Raw genomic sequence first — 15,144 nt, 5'->3', positions numbered from 1 at the left:
GCTGTGCTCTGCTTCTCTCTCTGCTGCACAGGCAGGAGGAGAGGAGGGGTCCTCTCCAGCCAGCACAGTTCTGGAATGCACAGCAGCTTTAAAAGACTCCCAAAACATTTCATACAGTCTTGACCACTAGTAATTATAGAGTATACAACCAGCCTCTTGCTGTAAGGAATGGCAAAGTATTTCTGATGATGTATTATGGCACTGTCATGTAGGTTCCCATTCACAGACAGCACTTGGTGACATTTAGATCACAGGTCTGCACCATTCTGAGACTATGTAATGCTTCCAAGAATAATATTCATTCTTATTCTTCTTAAAATGGCAGTTTTAATTTCCATCTCTAGGAAAAATTGATATGATACCTTGCTTACAAAATCTCCAATTCCCTTTGACCGGTTTAAATCTTGCCTACTTCCAGGAGGAAGCCTTTAATTACAGCCCTAAGTAGTGTGAGATCAGAAGAGACCCGTGACAGCAATGCCCTCTGAACTGCCCTCTGAAGTGCCAAGTGCTCTCAGGAAGTATATTTTCCAGTTTCTGCTCCTTTTGCCTGAAAGTTGTGCCTGTGATGTGGCTGTGATCTATGCTGGAATCTTTAAGGAGTTAAAATGCTGCAAGCAAAGTCATGGACATCTATAATGAATGGGATTATCTGTACTACTCATCAGTGCAGAAAGAATAGCACTAATAATGCAAGTAAATTCTCATCTTGCAGATGTTTCTCTGTTTCATCTTGGAAGTGAATCTATGCACTCATAAATCTTGCTTTGGTTTAAAACCAAAGAAAGAATTAGCATTCTAGCAAGTCCTCTCCACGGAGTGACATTCATCATTTCCAATGTAAACTAAATGTTGCAAGAACTGATAGGCTTAATTTTTCTTGTATGAGTTTAAAAGATGTGTGAGTTTTGGAGGGAAAGGGAAAAAAAAAAAGAGAATTAGTGTGTACTTGTTTTGAAATGCTGTTAAGTATGAATTCCACCCTGCAAAGAATTCCTCAGAGGCATGGTAGCAACAAGCCAAGGTGTTACTCCAAAACTGCCAGCAGCAGTTTTGTTATAGTTCCATCAAAGAAAAATATTTGCTAAGAAAGGAATTAATTCTATCCCTGTATCCAGAGATTCTCCATTTATATGAATGGAAGGTATGCTTGTGTGTATATGGAGGTATCTCTTTTCCTAACAAATAGTCCAGATGATAAGCTCATAAGGGTTTTGTGGAATATTTATCTTTCCCTTGCTTGCTGTGAGCCAGACTTCTCTCACAAGGGATATAATTAGCAAAAGCATCAAAGCAGACATATTTTCAACAAGAGTCCTTCATTTCCACAGCATTTTTCACAAATCCTCCATTTTGGGGGGAAAAAAATTGAAAATCCCACCCATAAGGGTGAGAGTGAGGGATTCAATTTGTCCACACAGATATCTGCCATTTCAGAGAATGGCAAATTTCCACCTCCTCGAATGAGCAGGTCTGCTTTCACTGAAGGACTAATGAAGTCTGACCCCCTATTAACCATAAAAGGAGCCTCAGTTTAGTTGGGGTTTTTAATCATGTTAATGCAATTTATCTACCGCATAGGGAGACTAATCTCCACATTTCAATACATTAGTTAAAATGAGGTGGTCTCTATACCATTCTGGGATTAGCAAATGTACCAGGACATGCCTTTTTCCTCGGATGCAATTTTCTCCTTTCAGGCCAACATCATTAGTGCCCCTTACCTGCAGTACTCAAAATAACCAGCAACAAACTGTATGGTAGCTGAGTCTTTTAAAGGAGACTAAATCAGTTAGGCTCCCAAATCCCATCAAAGGACAGTTGTGCTTGGTCCCTCATCAATCTTAAATCCCTTTGGAAATCCCAACATTAATTCATTCAAAAGGATCAAATATGTCCTGTAAAACAAGAGCCTCGGTGGCTGTTCTGATAGCAGAACAGAGAGAATAAAGTTACTTTCCAGTGACTCCCAGAATATTTTCCTTTGGAAATGACCTCATGAGGATGCTATCATACAATAAGTTCATTTAAAACAACTGATAATATCCTGAGACACACAGATAACATCTCTTTTTCCAGTTATACTCGAGCCTCTGATGGCCAAATTTGGCCAACTCCTTTTTAAATACAACACCTAGAATGTTAACAAAATATGTTTCACGAGGCTGGTAAAGTGGCTGCTTTTTATTTCAAAGCCGTTGACTTCAAAGGCTGCTTGGATTGTGTGTGTGTGTGTGTGTGTGTGTGTGTGTTTTCTTTTAAAAATCTTCATACTGTTTCTGTCTTTTTTTCTCACTATCAAATAGATCATTACATTTTCAACACTTAAGGACAAAAATTCTTCCCTCAGATCTGCGCGGCAGATCTTGACAGTAATATTCAGCTCTTCCCCACATGCAGGGAACTCCTGTTGACATCAAGGAGAGGAACGGAGACATGTGCAGGTAGGTCTGAGGGGAACGTACTGAGACCCTCTGGCCAAGGTCTGCTGGGGAAATCTGACCCTCATTTTCCAAAATACCCTTGAAATTCCAAAATATCCTCGGGGTTTTGGAGCCCAGTTTCAGCAGCTGCTCTTGAGGGGCCATGGTTTGCTGATACCATCTGCAGTCAGGATTCCAGCCGCAGCTCAGGACTGCAGTGACACTCCCTGACATTCACCTGCATACTGTCCCCATGTCACCGGGGTTCTCCCTGAGGAACAGCAGATTTCATTGCCCAATCACCCCGTTAATTGTCCGTGCATTTAGCAACAACCTCCTGTTTTTTTTCTTGTTTTTCTTAGCACTGAATACTGTGATGCATGTTTGCCATCAGCCCTGGCATTGCTCATGTTCAGGGCTGTGTTTCTTTCTATCCCAAATACTCATTAATAACATGAACTTCATATCCAGTGTCAATTGATGGCCAAGGGAGGGAATATTTATTTGTTGATTGGCTGTGTTTGGACTTTCGGGGACGGCTTCACTTCATCTTTATTAATACTAACAAATTATTTGTAAAACAGAAGAAACTGGGCAGACAGCTACTGACTACAGTTCAAAATGCCAGGAGGTTGATGCTGCTCTCCACTAACATGTATAGCTTTGTTTCATTTCTCTTTTGAATTTTACCATTAATGTATTTCCAGAACTTTTCTAAGCGTCTTTTTTTCCTACCTCTTCAAACAATGAAAACAAAACCAATGCCAAAAAAGGTCAAGTATGTAAAAGAGTAACTCAGTCATGTTAAAATGTCTTCCCTCCAAGCCCCAGATACTGTGGAGAAGGATTAGGATAGATTTTTTCTTTCACTTGTCATTTCAATCTTCTATTGTGTATGTTTAATGAATAGCACAATTAGGGTGAATAAGTTAAATAAGGCAAATAAGGCCATGGTTAACTTAACTAGTTACATCATTAATAATTTTTTGCTCTAGCTGTTTTACTCACATGAGATTGTTTGTGTGCATGTTATGAAACACATATTCAAAATCAGTGGTTCAGCTATTTAGAGTTGTAAGGTTTTTATTTATATAAATGTACATCTGTCGTCAAACAGAGCAGCTTAAAGGGAATCTTGCTGAGAACAAAATTCATACCAAGATCCAAGATGATGGAGAATCAGTCCTTAAATAACCAGAGGTTTTTAAGTGCTGGTGCAAACATTTCTCAACACACCCTAATGACTTCTGTATAGAACTTTTGTAAGAACCACTGCACAGAACTTTGCTATTGTGATGTCCCTGTTGCAGCCATTCCCTTATGGAGGATTTGTCTGTGGTGTCCTCTGTGCATTAAAAGGAGAACAAAGAGCCTTGGTGAACATCATTTTTAGAGAAATGTCATCCAAAACTGCCAGGCTCAGAGTTCAAGTTCCTGTGATGTTTGCACTGATTCTCCCCACAGTCAGCTACAAGCACATATGGGGGTGACTGTGACCTTCAGCCCACCAGGGTGATTCAGCTGACTATGCCTCCACTGGCTGTGAAAGATCCTGGAATGATTTTATTGCTCAGTTAAGGATACCAGTTTCTAAAGGGAGACAAATCCATGCAATGCTGCAGAGGTGCAGCTCTAATAAATCAAGAGAAAAATAAGTGGGAGTGAGGGCATGGGATAAACAATAATCCTTTAGGAGTTTCCCCATCCCTGCTGCTGCTCAATGGTCTTAAATAGAGGAGCTTGTTTCAAAAATTCAATATTTGAAATACACTTTTGGTGGGGAAAAGGGTCTTTGTGCTGCTCCCTCCTGGCACAAGCAATGTTTTTACCACCAAACCAGGTTTCAGTACCTGTATCAGGGGTTCCAGTGCACAAAACTCACAGATCTACCATAAAAAAAAAAAACCAGCAGAGGGTCAATACAGATGTTGTGTGAGTAGATGTGCCTGAAGTTTCAAATGATGACTCTGTTGGCTGTTTATTTCACTTGCTCCCATGTAGCAGAACTAGTTCTTGGACTGTCCTCTAACTCTGCCTTGCTGCTGCTCCAAACCCCTGTTTAGATACCTCTACACAGCTTTAAATACAGAAGCTGATTGAACACTGCCTATAACAATTTCACATGGGGCTTTTCAATCTTTGCCACAGCAGACAGCAAAGTGATAGGAATATCAGGATATTTAGTCTGTTAAACTGCTTTTGGGCCTGCTCAGGAAGAGAAAATGTACCACATTCTGTCAAATCCTTATACTAATGTTTGTATAAACAGGGGAGGAAAATCAGGATGTGTAATTCTTCAGTTAAGAAGAAGATATTTTTCTGTCTCTTTGCTGGGTAATGGGAAGATTCACAATAATCTGTGACTATCCAAAAGTTTCTGAAGAGCACATTTGGCCCATTTTCACAGACTTGCCAAATTATGTATACAAAAGAAATACATTCCTGTGTTGAAAATCAGTGTATGCCTTTCAAAATAAGCTAGCTTGAATTCCAAGGTTTTAATGATGCCTGATGATCTATTTATTTACACACAAACTTTCAAAACTTTAGTAGCAAAAAACCTCTGACCTGATGGGTTTTTCTTCCAAATTAATTCTTAATCACAGGTATCTTTGTCTTCACAATATCCTTTCTGCATGTTCATGACAAGTTAAAAATTAACATTGACATTTCCTTGTATTTTAGAGCTGACATGAAAACTTACCCAAACTTTGCACCCCTAACTTTCAGAATAGCAGCAGGAGCAAATGATTATGTTTGATATCACTGATTTCTGTTGGACAAGCCCTGCTGATCTGTGCTGACACTCACTGGCATTCATGAGCAGCTCACATCAGCTACCATGGATGTTTGGGGGATATTTTGGTGGCTGAATTGCTTGTGAATTTAAGGTTTTCCTGCACAACGGGAGCAAGCAGAGAAGGGATTCTCACAGAGGCAGGGCTGGTTTGGGACATTCTGTCCGGAGCTGCAGCCCACAATCTGCAGTGGGCACCCATGGGGATGGGAGATGGGATTTGGGGCTGGGGCCAACCCCACTCTCACCTCCTGCATCCAAGGTGGCCTTTCCAGCATGGAAGAAGAAGCTGCACCTCCAACAGGCTGCAGATGTCCCTTCCCAGGGAGAGCAGACAGGACTCTGGCTCTGAGGTTACTGTTTTCATTTTAGTTTTGTGAACTCGGGTGTACTTTTTATTGTTACCATTGCCTGTCAGAATTTTGAGAAATGCACACACCCCCCAGAGATTTAGGATCAAATGGAAAACTGAATAAATCAAAGTATTATTGATGATGGATTAAGGCCATTTCCGGCTGAGTAATCTCCTCTCATGGTGCATCTGTTGAGGAGGACTCTTATCCTTTTGGGCATCCTTTAGGTGTATTAATTAGTACCAGCTGTAGCTGGTACCAGCTGTTACTGCTCAGCTTCTCCTCTCTGCTGAGGGTACCTCCTCCTGGCAGTTGCCCAGAGCTTGGGGTGCCCTTGGTCTCTCTGATGGGCATTAGGGATGCAGGAGGAGGACGTGTGCCAGAGTGATCCTTGCAGAATGGGTGTGTGAAATGGGATGTGGCCATAACCCCTTTCCTAACACACATGCTCTCATACCATATTAAAGCATCCATTACCTCTAAACATGAGTAATAGCATTTTTCATGTTAGTGTTCCATGCATTTCACTTATAATTTAAGACTGTTATGAACTAGACTGATAATCAGTCAGAGTTCTGGAATTGTTCCTGAACTATTGCAGAAGTAAAATATTACAGGGCTGTTTCAGCCTGGTCAGATGCTATCTTCCTTCATACAGCTGGTACTGCCTTTTCATTCTGCAGCAAAGTGTCTGAGGTCAGGGAATGCCTTCCTCTCTGTCTGGTCTCTATTAACTCTCTCTAGAAGATGTTGTCCTCTAACAGATTTTTTTTTTTTTTTCCTGCAGCCTGTCTTTTTTGGGACTGATCCTTTGAATTTCACAGAAACAAGCTGCTACAGCTTTTGAATGAACTTGCTGCTATTTGCTCTCACTCTCCCCCTCTTCCAGCTGGTAAGTGTTAACTCACATTGCCTTTCCTTGCAGGTTTTCATTTCTTATTCCTGGGAAGTACATTTTCACATGGAGGGGAAAAAGAAAAGATCCCATAAGTCCTAGCAAATCCGTTTAAACGCAGATGTAGCCATTTTACGGTTGTTGCTATGACAGTTTGGCAAAGGGTCTGCACACTCTGAGACCCATCTTCTGAGGAGAGAGAGCTCCATGGGTGAGCAAAGGCAGGAGGAAGGTGGGACCCAGCCTCATCCACGCTGCTTGTTTGGTAGGAAAAGGTGAACGTGGAAGGGAACTCTGCCCATCTTGTTACCACCACACCCACCAGGATATAAATGGGGCTCGGGGCCGCTGAAATCACAGAAGAGGATTTTCTGTGGGAATGGGAGGATGAAAATTAGATGATTTTTTGGGTTTTCCTGGTTATTTAAGCAGAATTTAGCCCAGACTGGTAGAGAAGCAGTGTAAGTCTACCAGAGACTATCTCCTGTCTGAGAGTAGTGTTTCAATCCATACAGAGCTGCACGTGCTTCAGCCCTTCACACAAACATGGACATGACATGTTTAAATATAATTTTGGTATCTCACAGCACTGTTAAAAACCCTTGCTCATTAAGAGTAAAGCCATATTTCATGAACTCTGCTTGTTAATTCCTTTTTCAAGTATTTCTCATTGCAAATAAAGCCCAAGAGAAGCCAAAGGTCCCTTTCAGAATTTCTAGGGTAGCACCATTCATATCTTAAGAAATTGTCACTGTCAAAAGAAATATGCACCAATAAAAAAATCCAACCCAAAAGATGTATTAAAGAGTCCTAAAGGTAGGGTGGATGTGCTTCAAGCTCATTGCAATAAATGCCATTTATCATGGTTACTTTGCTTTCTGTGGAATAGATTTGTTAGTTTTTTACTCTTATAATGGATTAATGTGAAATCTCATCTTGACATAATATCTAAATTTTATTTAAAACCTGAAAAATGCAAGTCAAATACTAAACGTAAGCCAAATATTAAAATATGAGTTAGGACCAAGTTAAATGTTTGGTTATCTTTTTAAGACACTTTAGGACATAGTCTCAGGATGTAAATTTATCACAGTATTGTTTACAGTATAGAAAATATTTAAATACACAGAATAAATGTATTTTCCCCGATAATATGAAGTTATTCCAGGGGTGACTTTGGCCCAGCAAGGTTTAAATTTTTCCTAACACAATCAGAATATCAGAAATATTTTTTTAGCAGCATTTGTCTCATAAATGGACAACTTTGTTATTGTAGGATTTAGAATGACTTTGCACATTTCATATATATGGCACAAAGGATCCAAATGCAGCATTTCCTTTGATAGCCTATTATGCCTATTATGGTTCCCTATCACATCTTGTTAGGGAAATTTATCTTATGTGGTAGATTTTCAAATTACATTCACAGAACACACAAAGACCAAATGTGTCTGTGGCTTAAAAATAAACTAAGGAACATATACTTAAAGACAATTATAATAATTTTGAACACTATTTGAGAGCATTTCAGGATGTTTAGCCTGGAATTAGTCCTTTCCCTGAGAGGGCAGCATTGCTTTGCCCTGTGCAAGTGAAGAGCACAGCACAGCCTCAAGGCAAGGCAATGTAATGAGTGCAGTGATTGTGTTTTAAAATGTATTTAAAATGACATGGAAATTGTTGGGAGAGGGAGGGACATCACCTTGCTAGCTGTCATCCTCTAGTCACCAAATTCTCATGGTACTTCTGGTCCCTGCACCCACCTGTGTCCCCCTGCATTCTCCAGCATCGCAGGACCTGGCTGCACAGCCCAGGGGAGGCAAACATCTTTCTCCTCCTGCCTGGGAGGAACATTTCCAACATCTCAAACTCCCCACCAGCCCCTGACATCCTTTCCCATCCAGATGTGTTGAGGAATGTGAAGGAGTAGAAAAATCACCTGACTGCTGGTAGGTAAAGGGAGGGAAATACCCAAACTTTGTGCCACAAACACATTCTGTCACTCTTCCAAAAAGCACTTTAGTGACTGCCAGGTCTAAAGAGGACCAGCATTACTTTAACCTTAGTCCCCTGTGGTGTGAAGCTCACCCTGGTATGAGCAGGGACCACAGAGAGTGTGGGAAGCAGAGCTGGTCCCTGCCCAGAGGTGCAGCCCTGCATCCCTGCCTGTCCCCAGAGCTGGTTGGTCCCTGCCCAGAGGTGCCACCCTGCATCCCTGCCTGTCCCCCACCCACAGGTGCATCCCTGCATCCCTGCCTGTCTCCTGCCCACAGGTGCAGCCCTGCATCCCTGCCTGTCCCCTCCCTGCTGCCAGCGGTACATCTCCTTTCAAAGGCAGCATAGCTCCAGGCAAATCTGCTCTGCAGATTGTTTCCATCCTGTGTTCCCCAGGGTTCTGGCTCTGTCTGTGCCTTGTAGATATAGTAACTTTGCAGCTTGTAAAGATTTGTTTGCTCTACCACCGCCTCCCCCGGCTCTCTCCTTAAATCAGTGATGTTGTGTCACAGGTACTGGGGGTTGCAGCCACACAGCAAAGGTGTCTGTGCCAGATCTTCCTGCAGGACTGAGGACGAGTCCCCATCCTCCTGAAGGTGAGCTCTCACAAAGGACCAGGCCATGCAAGTCAAAGGGAAGTCCAGCCTTCCAAAGGCTCCACGTTCCCGGTGCTCAACCACAGAGGGGCCCTGCTGAGATAAAGAGAGAGAGGCAGAAACAGCCAGTACCTGGCTGGCACCTCCACGTACCAACACTGCAGAAATGTTTACTAACAATAAATAGCAATAATGAGATTTTATTACTTCCTGACTCCTAGTCTTACCTCCAATCCCCCAAGAAAAAAGCCATGCTTCTTGGAAGAGCTCCAGAGGGAAACGTGGCGCAGCTGCTGCGCACGGAGTCCCTCGGAGCCCATTACCTGCTGCACCAACCTCCACAGGGGCTCCAGTGAAGCACAGGCTCTGCTTAAATGCATCATTTTCCAACTTCTCACTCTCCAGCTGTCTGAAAAGGAGCTGAAAATATCCCTTCTTGCTCTCTGTGTCTCTCCCATCACACACTTGCACAGCAGCTGTAGTTCCTTGTGGTCCCCGTGCTCAGAGAGAACACCATGGCAGGACAAGACTGGACCTACGGTCTGAAACTGTTTTGTGAGAATCCAGGGTGCTCCCCCACTCTCTGAAAAACTAATTTCTTTTTTTCAGTTTTTCCTGCTTGAATTCTCCAACTTTTTTTCCCCCTCAAACATGCAATCTTGCAAAATGTCCATTTCTATGTTACAACAAGCAATTTCTTGCCCTGTCTGTGAATGGACACCAACGATGGCTTTAGGGTTGTTTTTTAGGAAATATCCTCACACATCCATCTCCTGGTAACCATATCCTTGTGCAGTTCCCCTAGTTCCTCTACAGCAGCACCTCTGTTGACAGACACTTGGAACTAGGCTTTGGTCCACCATATCTTGGACTGACAAGTCCTCCAAGCATGCTTGAATCTCAGAAGGAATTTCAGCAAACATCTCCAAGTCAGGAAACAAATCCTTTCTTCCTGCAGCAGACAGGGAATGTAAAAGCTCAAGGACTGCAGCTCTCCAGCCGATACCTTGTTATGCCAAGTTGGAGCACAGAGTAAATTTCTTACAGCCGAGTTATAAACCCCCTGAAAATAGGTTTTATTATGGAAATGCAAACACAACCATGGCTATAGCAACATGAAAGGCTCTGCTATAATAATGCTTAGATCCAACTCTTTGTGCACAATTGGCATAGAAAAGTATTTGATTTTTGTCGTTTTTTTGCTGGTACTTGTCAATGTCACTTCACAGTTGGTCTCAGTTTATAACAAAATGCATAAAAATTGTTAGTAATCCTCATTTATAGCTGGGGTCTGAGAAGCACCATCTCAGACATTACTTTACCTATCAAACATGGCTAAAACAGCTATTGACATTTGGAACCACTATTCCTGGAAGGGAAGATGTGATGTTCACAGTTAACTAAGCAGAATGTCTACTGAGTTTAGGCTCTCACGCTGTAAAGCATTAGGCTGACTGAGCAAGCCTTGATAATCAGTTTGTTTCAGACAAGAAGGGAAAAAAAGAGAGGAGAAGGGAAGAAAATCATGAAGGGAATCAGTCTAAGACACTCTGCTTCGCTGTAAATTCAAATGCTCTGCATATTTTCAGAATCCTGAGATTTCCCTAAAAAAATTCCCTCATGTTTATATTTCTGTTTTTCAGTTAAAAATAAGAAGGAAAAGAAGCAGACTTTCCACTTTCCACCTATACTTTCCACCATTTAAAGAAAGTTAGGCTCTTATGGAAAGCTGTGGCCTATTCTGATCTTTTTGGGGGGAAACAATCCAAATTCTAATAAGGAAATATCCTGCAAATCAGAAGAAATAAACAGCTCCCCTCAACATTTTTTAGCACATTTTTTAGAGTCACCCTGCCCTAAAACCTCCAAATGCAGCAAATCTCATTTCTGTGGATGGAAAGTGCTTTCAGAGGGCCGTATTTTGCTTAAATTACTCAAATTATTGAGTTCTGCTCAGCTCAGTGCATTGAGCCCCACTGTGGGAGCAAGGTTATCACCACTGAGCCACATCTTCACCTTGAGAGCAATCCCTCACCTGTGCCTGTTTTCCTAAAGAGTTTTAATGGTCAGCAGCATGAATCTCTATTCCACAAGGTCAGCCACATCCTTGGCACTCACCTCTCCTTCCCCCCATTGCTCTGTAGCAACTTTAGCAAATTTGTTTTGATTTCCACAATCCTGGCACCTCAGTTCACCAAGCACCAGCATTCCAAATATAGTTAAGATAATAGAATACTTGGAGATAACTTTTGTTTTTTTTGTCCTTAATTTGAATATCCCTTCCACTCAGCAAGTTGATTAATGATTACATATAAAATAAATAAATTTGTATCACCATTTTACAGATGAGGTAGTTTGTGAAGTCAGGGAAAAAAGGGAACACATTCTGAAAAGCAAAACAAAAAATTGCAAATGTGTACCCTTTTAATATTTCAAAATATTTCTCTCTTTTTTTCCCCCCCCCCCATACACCCCAGGATGTGTCTCCAGCTGGAGAAAGCAAGCAAGTGCCATGTGTTTGTAATACACATATAACTGTATTGGCTCTTCTGCTGCTATTGTGGAGCTCTTGGAGATACTCTGCATAAGATATAAACCTCTATAAAGGAACATAAAATTTAAATGTAAACTTTGTGGTGAGATCATGTTGCCCAGGCCAATTTGGATTGCCTTTTCATTTTGATGCTCTGCTTCCAGGAGAGCTATCGAAGAACAACCACTAAATTTTATCCAGTTTTTAAAACTTCACATCATATTTATGGTATTATTACCTTGCATATACACTGGCTGGACCAAAAGGTAACATTGTCTTTATTTCCTGATTGGAGAGAGAAAAACTAAAGCCTCACATTTTCAGAAAGGAAAAGCCTTTATGTGTAGGAGATGTGCAGCCATAATGAAGTTAAAAATTGGGATTTGCCTCTGGTGGGCATCTGGACCTCAACCAGTCTCACTCAAAGCTATTTACAGAGGCTTAGAGGAATTTCCAGCAGTCTTTTCACACATAGATAGTTTGTAATAGTTTGTTGTTGGGGATCCTGGATTGTGTATTCATCAGTTTCCAATGATTTGTTGTGACAGTACTTAAAGGACTCATGAGTGATACTCTGCAGGCAACTAAATGAATAGCACATTGCCATGAGCAAAGGTATTTTTACTGTTCTTCTGCTGACTTTTATGTTTACTTTACAGCTGTGTTATTTAATATGCAGATACTTTTTTCGTATATTTTTAATTGGAATAACTGGTTCTGTCAATTTTTGAACCCTCCCAAAGGGAGGCGGTAACGTGGAGCCTAAGAGGGAACAACATTTTATTTGGTGTTGCAAGTTTTGTCTGCTCGTGATCTGCTGGGATTTGTCTCTTACAGATTTGCTGGATTTTTTTAGCTTTCCATTATTTGACTCATTTCAGTGGTGAACCAATTAATATTTGTCTGACAAGTTTTCATCAAAATTGTCTTTTTATTTAATTCCTAACATTTTCTAGACACACAGCCAGTCTGTTTCCTGATTTTTATAGTCTAGTTTATTGCTACTTGCCTAAGAATCTGTCATTTTGTTCTGATGCTCATTGGTCGCTGATAATTTTTAATTTATTGTCGCTTTCTTGTTTTTCAATCATATTTGTTGATGTAGTTATGGCTGGAGTTACATGCACACAACCAGTAACACAATTAGGGAATACTTTGTCTTTTGGCTAACCAAAACCCATCCCTACAAATGATTAATAGATGAAATATAGAAAGTGTAGCATTTCAAAGTTGCCAAAACGTGGAATATTTTACAATTCAGCCCAGTCATCTGCTTAACAGCCCCTGTTTTGTTTTGTGTATTACTCTCCCATACATATGCTTTTGGTTTTGAATCTTTATTGGTTTTGTCCTTTATTTCCACTCTTTCCTTAGTACAGACACATAGGAAATCATAACTGAAATAATATTCATAGTTTGGTGTATGGTGTGAATAGAAGCAAATACCTTCTGCTTCCATCTGAGAAGCAGACCAGGAGAGAAAAAAAATTAATAAATTTGTATCAGACCTGGTGCACTGATGTTTAAAATGGAGGCAGGATCAAGTCTTTAGCATTTTTAATAAAAGAAATAGGTTAGGCCTGGGAAGAAAAAACAAATACAACTATCTGAAATATTCTTGTAGTGAAATATTATCAAATCCTTGGAGCTGTTTAGCCCTTTACATTGTCAGATAAACCTCCCCATGGGATTTGAAGGTGTATTTATTGGTTTTGTTATTAAAAAATACATTTGAAATTTTTAAAAATACGTCTCAAAATCTGGTTTATGCAGAGTATTGAATTTATACTGTTGAAGGTGGAATTAAATCTGGTCCATGATTTGTAAACCCTAAAACATTTTTGGCACTTTTGGTGAAAGCACAGAATGACTGTTTAAAATCAATTTCTTTTTAACCTCATCTCTATATGTCATCAGTTAAAAAATATCCACCAGCACTATTAACGGCTAAGGGAAATAGATGTTTCAAGGCTGTATTTCAGTGGAGGGAATTTTGAGTGAAAATTCGTAAAAACTGTGCTTTCAGACCTGGTTAAAACTGTAATTAGTGTGTTTGGGGCTTTTCAATCCCATTTGAAAGGAAAATCTATATCCACAGAAAAAAATATACAAATATGCATAAGAATTAATTGCATCAGCTGTATAGCAAAAAAAATCACCTGTCAATGCACTGCAATGGGCTATAACCTGAACTGAACTGTGAAACTATTTAATTAGCTCCAAAACTAGCAAATAAAATTTACACTTCATGAGGTAACAAATGCTCCTTGTGTCAATGAATGTAAAGAAGAAGGGAGGTAGTTTGTGAAAACTCCTCCTTGGCTCTTGATAACTTTAATCCCACGTGTTCTTTCTAAATCCACAGCCTATGGAGTCATGGAATTATGGCAGACTTCTCAGTTCGATCCAAATTTAACTTCCTCTGTATGCAACAAAGCTAGAATTTTGAATATTAAAATCCTCAAGCACAAAAAAATTTAAAAATTCTGAAATTTTTACTGGAAAAGAAATTTAACAAGTGAAGGGCCTGACTCATAATGTTCATAGTCCAAAGGACAGCACTCTTTAAACCCATGGTATCTTCTTACTCACCTGACCCAGAAAGCACCAAAAAACCCAAACCACTTAAAAAAAATCTTAACACAGGATCTTATATCAGCCAATTCCACCCAGAACTCTAGATACAGAATGGGGTAGGACAGACCCTGAGCTTTTCAGAATGTGAAAGCAGGTGTGCATAAATTCTGGTTGGCATTTTGTATTTGTTTCTCTCTAGGAAAGGAAAAAAAAAAGTCCTATCAAATCCTTTGAAACCTTTCAATGCAGCTGAGCAGATTTGACCATCTTTCTCCAACCCCCCTACTTTTATTTTAAAAAAAAGAAAATTAAAAAAACCCCTCCCCAACCTGAACTCTTCCAAGCTCCCTAAGGAAATTAACTACAAAAAAACTATGCTAATGGAACATTAAAGTTGTAATGTAAAACCATAAAAGTCAGGAAATTCAAAGTTAGGTCTCCCATGGTACCTCTAAGTCTGTCACCTCACGCACATGTCCCACCATAGGGCTCTCAGAAATGAGCAGTTGGGTAAATATGAGTTCCCTGCTAACTGCTCGGGTATTTGATTGATTCCTAAGGCTGGTTTGTTGCTGGGCACCTTTTGGGCACTGCACTGCTGCAAGCTGTGCTCAGCACGGGGCACTGAGAGCTCGGAGAGCACCAGCCCTGTGCAGGCAGGGCTTGTCCAAACCCAAACCCAGCCGCCATGCACGGATTTGTATTGCTTTCATCTCCAACTTTAGCTCAAGGTTAGTTAATCTTAAGCAGCAGCCATACAAAAGGTGCAGTTTTGTTTGGGCAGGAGATCAAGTTCTTCTTAGAAATATTTTAGAAGGGGGAAAAAAAAAATAGAGGAGGAACTGAGGAACTGGGGCAGCTGTGCGCGAGCGATGGCAGATACCTTATTCTGTGATTCTGTAAAAATAATATTCCAGCGATAGCATTTATGAGGGGGATTTATAGGACAATTTTGCAGCCCACATGTGTATAAGA

At 40.6% G+C, this 15,144-nt stretch overlaps 1 long non-coding RNA gene across 2 annotated transcripts; it reads left to right on the top strand.

Annotated features, from left to right (window-relative positions):
* The first annotated feature begins 2,236 nt into the window (after window positions 1-2,236).
* LOC146767081 (uncharacterized) lies at window positions 2,237-14,777 on the top strand. Of its 2 annotated transcripts, none has more exons than XR_014956186.1 (3): window positions 2,237-5,975; window positions 6,361-6,465; window positions 8,976-14,777. It is a non-coding gene; the product is annotated as an uncharacterized LOC146767081 (long non-coding RNA). The 2 variants fall into 2 exon arrangements; XR_014956187.1 differs by lacking the exon at window positions 2,237-5,975 and adding an exon at window positions 5,987-6,269.
* The last annotated feature ends 367 nt before the right edge of the window (window positions 14,778-15,144 follow it).

This window comes from Lonchura striata, chromosome 6 (genome assembly GCF_050655825.1).
Source record: "Lonchura striata isolate lonStrDom1 chromosome 6, ASM5065582v1, whole genome shotgun sequence".
NCBI lineage: Eukaryota > Metazoa > Chordata > Aves > Passeriformes > Estrildidae > Lonchura > Lonchura striata.
The sequence above is the reverse complement of the archived record's forward strand: the minus strand, read 5'-3'. Positions and strand labels throughout refer to the sequence as shown.